Source organism: Salminus brasiliensis, chromosome 2, assembly GCF_030463535.1.
Source record: "Salminus brasiliensis chromosome 2, fSalBra1.hap2, whole genome shotgun sequence".
Taxonomy (NCBI): Eukaryota; Metazoa; Chordata; class Actinopteri; order Characiformes; family Bryconidae; genus Salminus; species Salminus brasiliensis.
Window position 1 is genome coordinate 48,159,012 of NC_132879.1, and position 12,466 is coordinate 48,171,477.

Genomic DNA, 12,466 nt, shown 5'->3' on the forward strand with positions numbered 1-12,466 from the left:
AATTTACACCATCATTTTTTACACAGTTTTTCTGTAATTTATGTATGGTCATTTGTTCCACACCTATACAAATGTTAAATCAGACCCTAACCTTAAACTCAGTATCAAATTAAATGATGCATTTGTGATGTATTTGCAATTTAGGTCTAGAAAAATATAACAGATTATAGCTTTGGTCAAAATTACCTTACAAAAAGTTTTCTTATGGATATTGGGAGTGTTGGTGAGAGTTGTTATGTATTTAAGATCATCTAAATGCCTTTAGAATCTGGAGTGTGTGTGAAATGCAGAGTTACTGTGCATTTCAAATGCAACTTGAATTATTCACTTGTTTCGAACTGGCTGAAGTTCGCTTAGTTGGCTACTCTGTCATTTTATAGTATCTGTAGAACTCTGCCTTCGGGCAACAAGAATATGTGATATCATTGAAGTATGGATTTATAGCACTTAGCAGGGCGGTGTCTATGTATGTGTGAGTTTGTGTGTGTGTGTGTATGCATGGGGTGTGCTTGTAGACGTGTAGAAGTGTTTCTGTTTCATTTTGTCTTTGAATGTGATGGTGGTGTGGAATTGAGGAAATTGGTGGCAAATCATCGGAAGCGGTGAGATTCCAGCAAATTCCCCTGTCTGATGCTAAATTTGAACTTTCACACCACACCATGACTTTGGCCATTCATGGACCCGCCACCATAGCGGATTGGTGTGTAAAAAGGGGAGAGGATCACGAGGCATGTTTTTGATTTGCTTGTTTTCAGCAACCTAGGGATTGAAGCGCAGAGGATGAATTCTGGTTTTCACTATCTAAGAAGTCCTGAGAAAATGTGTACAGCTATGCTAATTGTATTTTTTTTTGTTGTTGTTGAAGTGTTGAAAAAGGACAAGTGATAAAAAAAAACTTTTAGTGCTTGTGCACATACATGGGGTATATTTCTGTGGGTCTGCAAATGAGGTAAAAAGAATGCAAGTTGATTTTAATACATTAGAACGGCATTACCTAAACACTCTAAAATAAAAACAACAACCTGTGTTTGTTTTTCTGCTGATACCGATGTGATAACGAAATGATCCACAATCCATTTTTACACACACATGCGCACACACACACACACACACACATATACACTCATGCTGTACATTGTTCACACTGGCATTTTATTTGTTTTGTGTTAATTGTAAAGCATTTCATGTTGCAGAAATGCAGATGATTATTTAAACCGTGTGTGTATGTGGGTAGATGAGAGATGAATTGTTCTCTATGGCCTTCATGAGCTAGTTACACACATACATACACACACACACAATACTTTCATACACTGATTTGTGTGAGGTATGCTTGCGGTAAGTGGTGAGACAACCATAAATCTAGACTAATGTTCTCATATACAGTAATTTCATTTTCATATTTACTTCAGAAAACAAGTTGAAGCATTCTTTTCATCTAAAATAAGGGCCAGTTCCAATGGCACGGCATTAGTCTCCCTCTTTCTCTCGCTCACTCACTCTTACACATGCACACACAAGAAGAGAACATTATGTTTTAACCATTCTAATTGTCACCAAGAAAGTCAGTGTCTCCCTGTGCTCTGTCTTTCTTTCTTTCTTTCTTTCTTTCTTCTTTCATGTTTTCAATCTCTCTTAACACACACACACACACACACACACTACACAAACACATAGTCGCACGGCCTTTCCCTATCCCTCTTTCATCCCAGCCATAGTGTAGATCTTCAGGTTTCAGTGCAAGCTGATAGGCCTGATCAGGACCACAGTGATGGGGTGGATCAGAGTGTTTGTCTGTCACACTCCTCCACAGTGAATAACTATGGCAGTGTGTGACGATGTATTGATAGAGGAGCCACACTAGACCGGGTCAAAGTCAGTTTGTTAGAAAAACTGAGGGAGAGAGAGCAAGTGGGCATTTTAACTGAGAAGGGAAAATCTGAACGACTGCATTGCCTAAACCACAGAGAAGCACTGTTTAAATAGTGTCAAACAACATCACATCAGTTTAATGAGTCTAAAAGCTCTGGACATCCAGGCTAGAATACCAAGAACATGTAATATGTTTAACTGAATAAAATGATTAGTAAATTAACCTTGGTTTTAACTCTTAGAAGTCTGGAGTTGTTATCATTTTGGTATATATTTAAATTACATTACAGAAATATTTAAATGGAATAGCGTCTTTAAAAAATATTATCTGCACATTTTAGAGAACAATTATTACTTTTCACATTTTCATAATGTAAATGCAAACACTTGGGAAAATAAAACAATGTTTATTGTGACATTACTTTTGCACACACCACGGTTGTAATGTGTTTTTTTCGGCAATCTCTTTAATTAAGCTAATAAGCTGTAATTATGCTTTAGAATGTGGACGTGTGTCTTCTATAGAGGATGAGAAGCTTTGGCATAAGACTAAGCAGTTCTACATAGGACTGCTGTTAATACCGCCTTTGTTAAAGTCCCCAAGAGGGGGTCAGATATTATCAAGATCCAAAGAAATCAGGTCCTCTTCAAAAGCAAGCTTCAGCTAGTCTTTAACTACTTCCAGACCAGAATTCTCATTCCTTTCAGATTGTTAAGTGGAGTTGCTGGGAAGTGGGGTGTACCCCCTGCAGATTCACTAGGGACAGCAGAATTAACTTGTTGAATTCTGGAATTGTCACTTTCATTTCACCATACTTTTTTTAAAATAATTGTTTGTGTTCTTATATAAATAGTAATGTAAAATGTACCTTCAATTTCCATTCTTCTGACTCTTTTCCATTGGTTTGCATGTATGTATATTTATATAGTATCAGCATTTTCAGTATGAAATTCAGTGCTTGTATAAAAACAGTTGAACACTTTTGATGCTAGTTGTGATAACAGACTGCCTGTTGTGTTCTATTGCTTATAGTTATATAATTAATTATGTTTACATGTGATTTACATTCTGTATCAGTAGGTCAAATTCAAATTAAAAATTCAAAGTCTAAATATATATATTTTTTTATTTTAAAAATAAATTAAATTTGTAATTTTTTTTAAATTGTTTAATACAAATAAACAGAATTTCTCTGCATATTTCAGTGTGCTGTAATGGATAAGTAAAACATTACAGCATGCTTTTCTTCATTGCATGATAACACAAATGCAGTAGGACTGTTCCTAACAAGTTAGCAATGCAGTGTAGAAAGAAGAAGGAACAAATCAACCATAACAACACTGCAAACCTCAAGACACTGGTTCTGTGGCAGCAACTTGAATCTAAGGACCTTGGGTTGTGGAGTTGGTTTTATAGTCATATTTTCCTAGTGGTGATGACAACACTCTTCCCAAGCAGTTATGTTTGGATGCTACTTGAGACTCTCTTTCTCCTTCTCTGTGCTCTCTCTCTCTCTGGGAATGTTGATGAGAGCAAGGCCCGAAGCATGCTTTTCTCTACTCCTCTGAGCTTTTGCTTAGACCCCAGCATCGCTCTGCAGCTGGCTGCGCTTCAGGCAATGTGTCACCAATCAGAGGCCTGGGTTCACACCATGCGAACGAACAACAAGGCCAGTAAACATTGTTTTTGTTCCCACCGAGAGACTGCTGGGGTGTTACAATCGAGGGTGTATTTGTGCTCATGCATGTGTGTGGAGATATGATTATGGAGTCATTCAAGGATTACAGCAGTTCCATGCTACATCATTCTAACCCCCTTCTCTTCTGTCCTCTCTGAGTGCAGTGATGGGAATTTTTTTTTTTCATGGCTCCTGTTGATATATCATGGGTGGCTTCTTCCTAGAATGACAGCCACAAACACAAATTCAACTTATAACATGTGAGTGTGTGACTATGTGTGTGTGCATGTGGAAAAAGAGAGAAACAAGAAACAGGAAAGTGAGCTTGAGGTATGGGTAAGGCCCATGATATATTAATATACAGCGAAGTGTTATTGCATGTGTTAAATCTACCATTTAATATGTATGATGAAATTTGTCTGGTTAGCAGTATTTGTGTGGGCATTAGTGTTCTGAGTGATTAGTAGACTCCTGAATGATTTGGCATTGCTGTAACTTGGCTTCCAACCCCTCCTAGAAATGATAATGGAAAAGCTGTCATTAGCAATTCATTTCTTCAAGTTACTGCGGTTGTGTGCGTGTTTGACATCCGCTTACAGACTCACCACGCTTTTTTATAGAAGATGCGTTTAAAAGACCCTTTGCTAGTGACTGATCCTGTTTTTTCTGAAACACCATGTGGCATATGGCAGCGCCTCCCCCATCTATGTAATGTGGAGCCAATGAGAGCAATAAAACCAGGGCTCTTTTGGAATGATTGATTTGCTATTTAATGAGTGGAAACTGAGGAGAAAATCAGCATCTCTTTGGTTGTGGTAAACCAGACAGCCCTAATTCACAGCAAATTACTAAACGCAATGATAAAGTAAGGTCGGTGCTCATGCTAAAAGTGTCATGATGATGGTCTTAATGTGCTTCTAAATCTTTTTCCTTTTATAATGGCACTTAGCATGACAGGCTAACAAACAGACAGCCGGGTGGGAAGACACGCAGAGTGGCAGAAAAACACCAGGGACGGCCAGATAGCAAGATAGGAGAGGGGCGGGTGTGTGTGTAGCGGTTTGGCTCTGAAGGCCTTACGCCTCCATGTTCCTGATGAATCACTGTGAAAGGACACACTGCTCTTAACACAAACTGGCCAAGACAACACACCAAACCAGGCAAACATTTTTGTATGTTACCTAATTAAATATATAGTACATATTTTAGTACATACATTATTTTATAATTCTGTTGTGTTCAGCATTATACAGTAAAATATGTTCATATTTGGTTGTGTGTTTATATAAACTAGTTTAAATAGGTAAATGAAAACAGTTGTCTGAATTATTTCACTCTTACTCCAATCCCTACTATTTCTTAGAACTATTGCCCTTTTCTTTCATGCTATGAGAGGTGACAGAATGGCTTTTGGGGAGAAACTATTTTTCAGTGCAGAAACCGCAGTGCGTCTTTGGGGGGGACTGGAGTGTTTTTTTCCACCTCAGTTGATGGCCGTCTTTCATGCTTGGATTCGGTATAACCAAAGAAGCCGGTTTGTTGAAAGTGAAGTATAACAATGCAGTTGTACAAAGCTTGAATGATTTTAAGAGGATAAGTGATTTAAATTCTGAGGTCAAAAAAGATGGTGATTTCCTTTTGTTGTTTTTTTTTTTTCTCTCTCTCTCTCTGCATCATGCGAATCCAAGTCATGTCAGTAGTGAGGCAGAGGGAGTGAGCGATACAGGGGACAGGCAGGGTGGTCTTTGGGGAAAATATTGCACAAAGCTTAATTCTTTCCAACTGTATGGTGTTAGAGGATGAATCTGAGCACACCACAGTATCGTGCCGTTTCACCACTTTTCAGCACTGAACAAACACACCCATTTACATTCATGTACGCTTACACACCAGCTTTCAGCAGTGGAATCACTTTCCATGTTAATAATTTTGGTGTTTTATTCTGTTCTAAATTCTGTTCTAAAGTGAAGGTACTTTTGGTGGGATCTTCTTTTGGAACATTAAGACAAGACACTGCAGGCAAGATAGTTTTATGATGCACTGTTAATTTTTGGTCTTCGCAGTAGCACTTACATACACAAAATGTTCCAGTTTTATTAATCTACATTTTAAAGATTTTTAGAGAGTAGATGGATATGTTCATATAGCATGCATAGTTATGTAACATTTTATGCCTAAAACATGGCAAATACATAATTATACAAATAAAAGAAATAAAGAATGTTATCTACTGTTTGGGTTTATGTTATTGAAAAGTATTCAAACTAGCACTTAATTTAATTAAGTAATTTAATGAACTAATTTTAACATTTAATTAGATAATACCTTTTTTGCACATTTAAACATAACATCTCTAAAAAGTTCTAATACAGAAAATAATTGTTCAATACTAGCATTCACATGAGGATATTTTATTGTGATCTCTTTTAGTTTTAATTTTACCCTATTCATCTCTAGTGCCTTGCCTTTTTTTTTTTTATAAAATTAGTAATGTACTACAGTTATCTATTATTGTTGTTTCCTGTCAAGGTACCTTACGATTCAATCATAATGTTTTTAATATATAGGTTTTTAGATATTTATTTTCTGACAACTTATCTTCAGGTCTTCTATTTTTACAGCTTATTTGGAGCCTATGGAGTTATCGACACTGTTATTGACAACAGTGATTCCAAACCTTTGAAAAGGTTGACTTTTGAAAGAATGCTTTTTACCACAAAACACACACACTCGCAAATCATCCACCAAGTTTCCAACTTTTCAGCTCACAATATACCCACCTTCTAGTATGCACACGCAGACACCCAACACACACACACACTGTGCACCTTAAGCCTGACCAATCCTCGAGACCATAAATATTACTGTATACAGAGCGGAGGTGCCAAGATGGCAGATCGGAGGAATTCTTTTGAAGCCGATTTGCGCCCCTTTTCTTCCTCTACTCTCTTCCTCTGATCCCTCTCTCAGTTTGCCATCACATCCTATCACGAAAGCTGCATAGCTGGAACCAAATATCGCACTGACCAGCGTTTCCAAACCCTGGTCCTAAAGTAGCTCAGCTCTGCATGTTCTGCTGTTGTTGTCGTTTAAATTCTTGATTCTTGGAAAAGAAAACATGAAATGTGACATACAAATTCAATATACAATGTTTATTTTTTCCATTATGTTAAATCAAACACATGCATTTGTGTTTTGAATTTGATTTGTTCACTTTCTTTTTAGCTTTCCTGTTTCAGGTTCATCCATTTCTCTGTAGTTTACAGTCTGCTTTGTAGACCATGCAGTTATGTAGACCAGTATTTTAAACCATATTTAATAATGTATATATACTCCAAAAACTTGGAGTAAACTTGAAAAAAATCTTTTTTTCTGCATTTGTAATCTTCTACAGGTACATTTTACATTTCTTTGTAACGCTAAATATAACAATTAATAAATACAGATTTTTTTAAAAGCTGGGACAACATAAAATAACCCCAATTAGGTAATATCTTCATGTATCATGACATTTTACTTTTGCCACATTGCCTGCCATAATACTGCTGTGTGCCAACTATATAGGTCGTATTTCAATGGACTAACTAGAATGTCATTCATCTGCAATAGCTGTGTTTGGCACGTTGCTTCATGTGGAAGTAGAAATCCGGTCTCTGATCTCAGAAAATGGTCAGTCTTGTGCCTGCTGTTGTCGTTAGTCGAATGACCCTCACTTCCCCAACCTCTTTCCTCATTCATGGAATCTGTGCTGTCCGCAATTAGCAGTGAAAAGCTATCATATGTCACCTTGGCTCTGTATAGAAACAGATGAAGTTCTGGTAAACCAATAAAAAACTTTCCACTGCAATGTTGCAGAAACTCATCAAGGCCTCCAAGATATAATGGTTCATTAGGAGTGGGTATTTTTTCTCAGCATGGCAGTTGGCATATGCTTGACATTCTGACAAATTACACAAACTTAATTTGTTTGACCCCAACCACAAGGACAGAGGAGAAAGAAGGTTTCGTGTTGATGTCAGAAAACTGCAGTATTATCCAGATTCCCCTTCCTCATATGGTTTGATTTCTAAACCCATGATGAATTGCTGATTACTACATAATGAACATGGCATCTACATAGGAAGCAGCACATCATGACATGACTTCACTCCATAAAATGCCGGAACAAAAGCCGCACATGCTTTTTCTCTTGTACTTATATCAAAACCAGGTTCCAAACATACATTTTACAGCTTGTCTAACTTAAATAGCAATCAATGAAAATAAGGCTGCATTCTAGTCTCTGTGCCACCAAAAAGCACCTGTGCTTTTTTCCTCCCACCAACTGCTATGTCATCTGTTTTTTTCGTCCGTTCCCCTCTCATCCGTCTTTTTCCTCTTCTCTCCTCCCTCCATGGGTCAGTGAGATGTCCAGGCCAGGTTCCTTTAGATGGGGGGTTGGAACACCAGGCCCCCCTCCAAAAAACACAGAGGCCATTCACCCAACTGGGCTTTGAAGTGCTCTCATATGTCTGGGAGTCTGGCAGAGGGCATTGTAAGGCTAATGGGGAAAGCTTGCCTGGATGTTGGGGCAATTTGATTTTTAATAAGTTGAACAAAGTCTGATGCAACTGTGGCAGGTATGTGAGCACTCCCACCCATGACGTACTTACGCATTCTCTGTGCCCATGTTCCTTTTTCACTTTTACCCAGATACTTGTGATGCAAATCTGATAATGTTTTATATCAAATCTGTGCAGGAATAATGAAAGTGGCACATATTTGACAACTAAGCTGCAACCACAGCCTGTTTTGAATTCATTGAATACATTTAATATATCTGACTATTTGGCCTAGAGCAGTATAGTTTTACCCATCTATGCCCATCTAAGTTATTAGAAATATTTCAGTACAATACAAGGCAGTCAATCAGTTTTGTTTAATCCTAAAGGATAAAGAGAAGTTGGTCATGTAAAATACATAAAACACACAAATAGCACATGGTGAAGTCTTAATGGGAATTTACAAAAAGAAGAGAAAATTATGTATAGGCACTATGGTATAGGTAAGTTACTGATATTACATGAAGAACATTTTTATTTGCCCACCTCACCATTTCACAGATGCCCTTCATAGGTCTTATATATCATATTCTGGCACTGTATTGGACTAAGCCCTCACTGATGTTGCTAACCTCCATGCAAATGAGTGCACATGTGCACACACACACACAGATTAATATCTTTACCCTCAGCCGGGAATAGAGTGTGTTAGTCTACATTATAAACCATCCCCCAAGGCCCAGAAAACAAATACTTACTGCAGATGAGACACATCACCTGCCTCTCTATTTTTTCTGACCACAAACATTACTAATGTAATAATAACAATATATTTTCAAGAGAACAACAATGATCGTCCAGCAAGTTGGATGCAATCAAATCCTCACAGCAATGCTCTAAAATCTAGTAGAAAGCCTTCCTTGACAGTAGATATAAACAACGACTCCAACAAAAGCAGGATGAACTCTTTTTTAATATTCTCGATTTCAGAAGAAACAGTGAATAAGCAGGTGTCCAAATACTTTTGTCTATATAGTGTACCTTATTTTATCTCTGCCAGGGTGCCAGCTGGAAATTCTTGTATTGGTAACAGAAAAAAAGTGCTACAGTGTATCTTCTTGTGTGTGCTGAAGCACCACCACCACTGCGTCACAAACACTCCCTTCTGTTCACCTCAGCCTGGTTGGCCAAGGCCACGGAGTGTGCAGCTCCACTTTATCTAGCCTCATTAGTCAAAGGGAAACAGTACATCAAATGTGTTGTCACATTCACACAACATTAAATCAAACACAGCTGTGCTGATTTCCAGCTGGACTCGAAATAGAAGTGACTTTTTTTTTCTTTTCATTTTTGTGCTAAGAGTAGCTGGCAAGGCTGAGACTTTGAATGTCACAGTGGATTACCACAGAGGTGTTAAACGTTTATTGGCTGATTTGCACCTGCTTTAGAACAGTCACTTTCAGTCCTACAGGGTCATTCCACACCTGAGTCAACACAAAGGCTTGGTAATTAGCACAACAGTTACTTCAGGTGTGTCAGAGCAGGGAAAACACTTTTTTTTAACATTTTAGTGCTGTGAACTAAATGTATCATGCGGTGGATGACAGATACATTCTGTCTCTAGCCAGAAGGCTCTGTATGAGATCATGAAAATGCATCAATGGTTTTCAGCTTCCTCTTCTCAAAGATCTTGGACAAGTGGTTTCTGTGAAGGGTGTACTAGGGACACCTCTGCCTTCTAAAAGGTGGTAGAAGTGCCTCCATGCCAGCCCCTGTTATTTTGCTAACTAAGCTAATACTAACTTTCTTCTCTCTCCTTATTCAGATCATTTTAACATTTGCAGTTGTCAGACAGATGGTTTACATGTATTAATGATTTATTTAATAAATGGACAGTGTTCACAGAAACTCGTGTTTCTGACCCTATAAGAAAATGTAACTTTGTATTTGGTCGTTTTTCACTTTTAAAATAAAACAGTATGAGATTGTACAGAAGCACCTGAGTGAGAACCAACAATCAGTGCTACTTGTGCAGCTTATGCTACTCCAAGCCCCTCCAAAACAGTATACCGCAGTAATATCTTGAGACACTGTGATGGTATGAAAATAGGAGGATACCACCCAACTTTACTGACATCTATCATTTACAACTGAAATAAAAAAAGTGTTTACACAGTGACTGAAGTGAAGCGAAAATGAATAAAATTAACGTTTTAATTTTTCAGAATCATTATTACCTATTTTAGGTGTTATTGGTGAAGTTATTACCAGTGGCAGTCTATTCTTCAATGTGCTATTAGCAGCAAAGGCTTAAATCACATCCTTAAACATTTTTTTAGTAAAGGCAATGGCATCTTGCCAATTAAATAACCATTTGAAAGCATTAATAATTATTTGCCTGCTTAAATCACTCTTTGTATACAAGTAAACAACTTTGTATTTAGTTTTTTAAAGAAAAATGGTTCTACGGGACCTCTTTTTCTGTACCACATGTAATCTTTTTTTCTTGGACCATAGACATCATTGTTCACCTATTTCCACTCTCTGGGTAGGTAGGGAGAAAAAGACTAGTAATTCACTCACATTATCACAGCTGTATTATCATATACATTTTAGCATCGAAATTATGGGGAGTAACAAATTGGCCATGAGTTTGAGAAAAACATTTTGATCAAATGAGTGGCAAAAAGGGCAAAGCATTTATATATACATATATTTATTTATATATTTTTGGGTATACTTTGGGTATTACAAATTTCACATATAGAAATGCTGGCAAATTTCAGAATATATATTTATTACATTTGTAGCCATGTTGTCTAGCCCTGTTCAGATATCAGGTATGTCACACCTGATGTGATTCCTCAGACCCTCCTTCTTCTCTGTGCTCATGAGTGTTTACATGATCTAGCTGAATGTCTTTTCCTACTTTTCCAGTCTTACAAGCCATATGAATGTCTCCTCGCCCAAGCTCTTTTAACCCCATCTTGCTGTTTTGATTTGGAGTGTTTGCAGATGTGATCTGTTCTCTGGCAGTGTCTTTTGTGCCTTTGTGTTTTTTTTTTTTCTTCAGTTTCAGACAACTGTTGACAGGACAGCTTGAGGAGGATGATTGATGTGGGTGCATAAACTGGCAAGGGGTCCTTCCTCTCCCACTTCTGTCTTTTTCCCTTCTCTCTCTCTCTCTCTCTCTCTCTCTCTCTCTCACACACACACACACACACACACACACACACACACACACACACACATGTACATACAGAAATAAATAATATAAATAAATAAATTTCAGTGCAAATGAAAACGGACAGAGAGCATAGGGTGAAAGTGTGGGAGAAGGTCAAGTAGAAAATAGTAAAAGGAATGAACAGATCTACTCTCTCTCTGTAACACACACAACGCAATCATAGCTATGTGCAGAGCTGCTGTCTGCTTTGTTAAGATCAGACGTGGAATTGGGGGAATTGTGAGCCTGCCATTGTGTGCGCGTGATCAGACTGTGCTTTTGAAGTCTATCACATCTGAGCTGCTCACACAGAGATTACGCTCTCCCAGCTGGGCTACAACAGACAGAGAGAGAGAGAAGAAAAAACATGGAAAATTTCATTTCCTGTGTTATGAGTCGATTGCGATTGAGGAAAAAATGTTGATTGATTTAAACTTTTGAATAGTGGTGTACACTATTCAAAAGTTTAAAATCACCTTTCAAAAGGAAGCAAGGTTTCCGCAACATCAAATTTAACAACTCTTTTATTATGCACCGTTTTTATGATTTACAGCACTTAGGAAAATGTAAAAAAGAAAGCATGTTTGTAGAAAGAAGCAATAAATGGTTCTAAATTAACTGTAAACGATATTACTATTTCCCTGTTTACAACGGATCACTTCATGTACTATCAAATATTTTTGGAATCAACATTTTTTCCTCAATCGCAATCGACTCATAACACAGGTTGCAAATACTTACAAATACTATACGTTCTAACAAGTCTGCTTCGGTTCATGTGCTGCAGCATTGATGAAGTACTATTATGGTGTTTTACAGTGCATACACTGCGCTACATTGTCCGCTTTATGCAGCGTAAACCTCCAGAGTAGCTGCAAGGGTTAACTCCACACAAGTCCATCTGTGTGTCTGTTTTTGTGCAGCTTTTTTCTTGTGTTTCTGAGGCTGTGTGTGTGTGTGAGCTTTAGGCTTGTGTGTTTGTGATCTGCACCAGGTTTAGAATGGGAGAACAAGTTGGTCCAACTTTTGCTAATCCACATCTGGAATCAGTGCAGGGAGCCAGATCTATTGAATTGATTGAGGAGGAGTGGAACATTTTTACTCTTTCACACATGAGGCCAGCAAGGTGGAATGCACTTCTTTCCCTC

The 12,466-nt window shown here is 37.7% G+C and overlaps 1 protein-coding gene across 3 annotated transcripts in view; it reads left to right on the forward strand.

Moving 5' to 3' along the window:
* The window catches only part of cped1 (cadherin-like and PC-esterase domain containing 1), a 64,218-nt gene that overhangs the window by 30,249 nt on the left and 21,503 nt on the right, over positions 1-12,466 (forward strand). The window lies entirely within an intron of this gene.